Below are 6,115 nucleotides of genomic sequence, written 5' to 3' on the forward strand. Positions count from 1 at the left end.
AGACATGAACAGACAGTTTGCCTTTTCAAGTTTTTGAAGAAACAGACCACTGCTTTCATCTTCCTGTTAAGGACAGCTGTGTATAATCATAATTTTCCCTCACTATTTTTGTTAAATAATTACATTTATAAATGTTATATTTTTTAAAAGCTTAATCTGTTTTTTTTTTTATATATATAATTACTTGATTGGCTAATCAAATTAACATTGTACAGATAGAAGGAAAAATGTCCACCTTGAAAAATGACAGGAGTATGGGTGATACAGGGGTGAAGGATTTTTAAACTATAATTATTCAAAATTAATTTGTGATTATGTTCTATGAATTTAACTTCTGGCTTCTATTTGCAGTAGTAGGGGGCACTTGTGAGCCCAGAACTTCTAAATGCTACCCCGCAGCTGCAGAGTAAGTGACAGCGCGCTAGCAACAATCTTAGAGTCCATGGTTACGAGCAAGTCAAGTGCAGGGATAGTTTTTTCCCCCTCTCGCTCCACCTGGATTTACAATGGAGGATTTTATATCCAAACTCAAAAATGTTCTAAACTGGACTTTCAATCGAAACAGGAGGTAATAAATAAAGGAAGACCAACACCGGAGCTGAAAGGTTTGCTTCAGACTAACGTTACGGGCCGCTGTGCATGTGTATGTGTGTGTGTGTGTGTGCGTGTGTGTGTCCGAATTAAGAAAACCAAATGAATGCAGTAATCACGTAATGGAAATGCTACTGCCAGCGAGTCTAATGCAACACTGACGACTGTTTTATAAAATAAAAATAAAAACAAATGCCCATAACAGCAGCAGTTGCCGTGGCAGGGCAGTGACTGCCTCAGACACCAGCAACTGGAGTGAAAGGCAGGAAGTGCCACTACTAGCTGCTGCTGCCACGAATTGAGCCAGCCCTTGCTGTCAGATGGTGAATAATCCACTCTGTTGGGTTCATATATCTGTAAATCTGATTCTGATGAAGTCAGTGCCTCACCAGCCATGAACCTCACCGCACGTCATTGCGCTCTCTTTTATATGTCACAGATGAGAGGGTTTGGTCTGTTTTTGTTCAACCGGAAAGTCTCCACTGACGAGAATAAAGTTTGTGCTTTGATGTGGCTCACAACAAGATTTAAGACGTGATTTAGACTTCTGGTTGATGTGCTCTAGTCACACGTAGTTTACTCACAAAACTGATTTGTGACCTTTTGTACGGTACAACAACCTCATGTTGTTTATGCTGTGTGGTCACCCTTCGAGAAGACATGGACAAACAGCGCGCCTTTTCAAGTTTATGAAGAAACAGACCACTGCTTTCATCTTCCTGTTAAGGACAGCTGTGTATAATCATAATGTTCCCTCACTATTTTTGGAAAATAATCAAATTTGTAAATATTCTTTAAAAGCTTAATCCGTTTTTTAAAATAATTACTTGATTGGCTAATCAAATTAACATTGTACAGATTGAAGGAAAAATTTCCAACTTGAAAAATGACAGGAGTATGGGTGATACAGGGGTGAAGGATTTTTAAACTATAATTATACAAAATTAATTTGTGATTATGTTCTATGAATTTAACTTCTGGCTTCTATTTGTAGTCTCAACAGTTTGTACCAAGCATCACAACAAAAAAATTGTTTATATGAAATAATTTATTGATTCAATGTTTTTTTAAACCTGTCAGTCAGAGAAAAGTCAATTTCTGAATAAGTCTTACAAGTTATTCACAGAAAATAAGTTCTTCAGCTCATATTAGTTAATGGTATAACAATAATAAAAATTAAAAAAAAACAGATCTAATGGCATTCATATGTGGCGTCACGTTTATGGATAACAAATAAAAAAAGTTTTGTCCAATATGACAAATTTGTGTCAAATGTATTTACAATCTGTCCAGCATACTGCCCAATTATGATAAGAATGAAAACTGCTGATAAATGACATCTGACAATGTGATCAAAAGTGTCATAGTTAGTATAATGTAATCTGTAAAACAGTCACAGCTTTAGTGATTTGAAAATGTTCTACAGACTCAAATTCAGAGGGCAGCAATGCATGAAAAAATGCGAAGGGCTCAGTGCGTCTGATTTCTTCGAGTCACATGTAGATTTGATTAAAGCTCTCATACAAGCACACAGCCGACACTGAAACCCATCCAGGATGTTTAAATGACATTAAAAACTCTAACCATTTTTTAAAATTCATCACAATACTTACTACTTGTCACATTTGTTCTAAAGTAAACCAATGACACTAATGAAATGTTTATGAAGCTAAAGGTTAGGATATATAAAAAAGTCTCTCTATTTACAAGCCCATAAACGACCCCTTCCAGCATGTTGTTGGCTCTCTGTGGCCATTTATTAAAGAAAATAATCCTGGTGAGTTTTACTGAAACCTGGCTGCAAGACTTATCCGATGATTAAAATTTTAATCCCTTCATATACATCTAAACTATTGCATTGAGCTCTCTCACCAGCACATTTGCAGAATGTGGTTTTCAACCAACATCCTGCGATGTGACAAAGTTGTCATGTCACTTGTCATGTTTCATTGTCAGTCATTTTATTTGAAATATAAATTATAGTCAACACTATATATATATTATATGTCAAAACCACAGGGAGCCACTGCAGAAGGCCAAAGGTTGCAGGTTGCTGCAGGTTGCAGACCCCTGATCTAAACTATTGCATTGAACTCTCTCACCTGCACACCGTTTTCAACCAATGTGACCAATGTGACAAAGTTCACTTGTCATGTTTCATTGTCAATGTCATCTAAGTGAACTTTTGAAATGTAAATGTCCCTTTATTCTACAGATGAAAAAAACTGTCAACATACAAAGGAATCACAACACAAGCAAGTGTTTAAATATGTTATATAAGATGCTCAAAGAAATTCACATTCACCCAAAATGACACTCCACACATACAGATAACAGTAGACACCCAACCTAACTAGCTGATGGCAGCAACCACAGTTTTCCACTTAAAAGTGCTCATTTTCTAATTCATTTATTTTATTTCAAACCTTAAACAATGAAACATACTGTGTGTGTGTGTGTGTGTGTGTGTGTGTGTGTGTGTGTGTCCAGGGATTTAAACCTAGGTGTGCTTTGGAGTTTTAGTTCTTTAACCCTTTAATGGGCAAGCACATATAAACATTTTGGAAAAATAATAAATTGCATGTTATAAACAATTAATGAGCCACTCTCTTTCATGTCTTGTGTACAAAGTTTAAGAAAAGTGGGGGAAAAACTGAACACAAGTTACTGGAAACAAATCTAGCTTTGAATAAAAAACGAGCTACTAACATTACACAAAACATCCTATTCCTGTTCACACAAACATCTCCCCTGTGGAGCTCCTACACTAGAAATAGCCTATTGGCAGTGAAAACTTCGGTAACAGTTGCGCGGGTTTTGGCAAGTGACGATGCAAAGCCTCACTTTGCACTTCTGACGCACGATGGAGGTCTGTCCATCCTGGCACATCCTGCATCGGCAACCAGCTGAAGGAATTATTTGCCTATCTTGATCAATAGATGGTGGTATTCTAGTAATACTCCATATTCAACCTTTAACACCTTTATATTATTGATTATCTGTAGAGTATAGGCTTCAAAACATAAGTATATCTGAGAGTGATTATGCCTGTTTATATACCCCTATCTGGAAAACGTATCCCCCAGGATACAGACATTCAATGCCTGTTTATCAAAGTTGTGTAAATTATTCTTTTTTTTTTTTTCAAAAACAAATCCCACCAAAATGTAATTAACAAGAAAAACAAAAACATTTATCTCATGTCCAGTGTCTCTGTCCACATAGGCGGCCATTTTGGAGTTTGACATAAAAGTATCAATTTAGTTTTGAATGCTGCCATAAAGTCACATGACCTGGGTGCTTGACCCATCCCCCCTTAAGACTTTCTCATGATATTAAGTGCAGATACTTAATGCCCCTCCCCCCCACAGCCTGCCAAATGTCTGTATCCCCCAGGATACAGAAACCATTAAATGACATTGACTCTCTTCTGTACGTGAGAATATGTACATAGTACCTGAATTCAACTTCTGTTCCACCAGATGTCAGTGTTGCGCATCAGGACAATGTTTTCACATTGTTTCTATTGACTGCAGTTAAATGAGTCCGTTTTACAGATGAATAATTCCTTCAGTAATGCTTACATTCAAAGTAGCTTTTCCCTGGTCTAACCAGTTTTTTCAATGAAATTCTGACCTAATTTTAAATTAAGTCAGAATTTTGTCCTTCATAGTTTCAACAATTCTGGGGTTTGATACACTAACCATATGTTGGATAAGTGATTTATTTGTTTTTTTAACAGACAAGGCAAAAAATAGTTTGCTCTCCACTAGTAGTGTGTTCAAATATTATGTTATCATGTTTTAAGTAACCCTTATGTCAGTTAATTAAAGCTTGCTGCAATGTTGCAGTCGATCCTCCCTGTGTTTCATTTTCATCTGGTTTCACAAACATGTAAACTAAAGAAGTATTAAATTGGATTGGACTGACAGTATTTCAACTGTGACACAAGCAGGATAGTGACATTAGGTTGATTTTGTTGTGAGCAGCATGACACACACTAATCTGACAGCACTAATCAGGGATTACACAGTAAAGTGAGGTCAACAGGTCTCAGATGAACACACAAGCTGCATAATTATTAGCGGAAATGTTACATAACATTCACGAGGGTCATCTTCACAGAATACAGACAGGAAGAAAACAGACGCACACTGATGTGTTCTTCTGGTTTATGTTTGTCTTACCTGAAAATTGGTGAAAATGAGACATTTTTTGTCTTTCCAGAGCTCTGAAACATTTAACGGACTCTAGTCTTGTTAATGTAGTTGGAAAAACAGACAAACTGAATCAGAGCCTGAACTTCGCCCTCAGTATTAACATGCTTCCCTAGATACATTTTTGTTTACAATAGGGAACACTATAATTTCACTAAACCATGACATATCAACTCTGCCATGTTCAGCATTTCCTGGCAACAAAAGCAATAACATCCCTTTTTTTCTTCTATAAACATGTACTATTCCCATAAATAATTATAGATGTTATAATGATTTGAGTATTCATTCTCCAGCATCCACTTACCCCTCACCATACATATCCACATATTTACACACACATATATATAAACATATATATACATATAAACCCACTTTGCTTTCTGTAAGCAAAAATAAATTAACAAGTAAATAAACTAAACAGTACATGTTGTGCCCAGTGTGTTTGTGTTTTTGACAATAAACTTGACAAATCTGACAAATTCATTCATTCATTCAACCTTTATTTAAATCTATCACGCAAGGCCTCATTATCAATGACGTCAAGAGTACAAATAAAAAAAACAGAATAGGTGCAAAAAAATGTGATAACAAACAGAAACAACAAAGATAATCACAGCGCAAGTACACAGAATACATTAAAGCGATAACAGATAAGAAGCAATATGACGGAATACAAATAAAATGTAAAAAAGTGCTGAAAATGATCAGAAGCTGCAAGCAAACCAACATGACAAAACACATGAAGCATTAAAAACAGTTACATTCAAATGCTGAGTAGTTTGAAATCAAAGTCTTAAACGTACAAGTTTAAATGTACGTTGTAAAATGTTCCAAGTGTATGGAGCAGTTTTCCCAGATGTAGTGTTTACCTGGGGAACTTTGAGCATTATACAATCACTAGAGCGTGTTGAATAGTGACTCTGTGGCCAGTTTAATAAAGAGCTGATATATGGTAGCATGTTGCCCTTCAAGGCTTTAAAAAGAAACAGAAACCGATGGCTGTTATGTCTTACCATCCAACTTTTTCATAAAGAATACAATGATGAGAGGAATAACAGTCACCAGTAATCAATCTGAGGGCGGAGAGATATACCCAGTCTAGAGGAGTAAGAGTGGAGACGGAGGCATGTCTATAGATAACATCACCATAATCCAGGACGGATAAAAAGACAGGGTCAACAGGGGCCTACAGCTCTTCCTCCCCAGGGCCCCTGTAGTGCATTTATCTGGCCCTAGCACATATCAGAAACAACCTTTTATTTTGAAAATACCCTTCGCAAACTATCCCCCTCACACTCGAAGTA

This window comes from Pagrus pagrus (assembly GCF_965226575.1).
Source record: "Pagrus pagrus genome assembly, chromosome: 16".
In the NCBI taxonomy this organism is placed as follows: domain Eukaryota; kingdom Metazoa; phylum Chordata; class Actinopteri; order Spariformes; family Sparidae; genus Pagrus; species Pagrus pagrus.